Source organism: Acanthisitta chloris, unplaced genomic scaffold (genome assembly GCF_000695815.1).
Source record: "Acanthisitta chloris isolate BGI_N310 unplaced genomic scaffold, ASM69581v1 scaffold19126, whole genome shotgun sequence".
Taxonomy (NCBI): Eukaryota; Metazoa; Chordata; class Aves; order Passeriformes; family Acanthisittidae; genus Acanthisitta; species Acanthisitta chloris.
In genome coordinates this window covers 12,051-12,380 of record NW_008678931.1, presented here as the reverse complement: position 1 = coordinate 12,380, position 330 = coordinate 12,051, and positions in this window count along the sequence as shown.

Sequence of the window (330 nt, the reverse complement as noted above, 5' to 3'; positions counted from 1 at the left end):
CACCGCGGCTTTGGCTCACGGGGACGTGCGAGGAGCAAGGGGCACGGCCGTGGGGTGATGGATACCTGATAGAGCTGGATAACCGAGTGGGCACAGCCACGGGTTGGTGCTAATTCCACAGACTGTCATAGCATAGCATCAAGGAATGGTCTGGGATGAAGGGACCTTAAAGGTTTCACCCCCTGCCATGGGCAAGGACACCTCCCACTAGCCCAGGTTGCTCCAAGCCCCATCCAACCTGGCCTTGAATGCTTTCAGGCACGGGGTTCAAGGAATGACTGGATGTGGCACTCAGTGCTCTCGGCTAGTAGACATGGTGGGGGTGGGGCA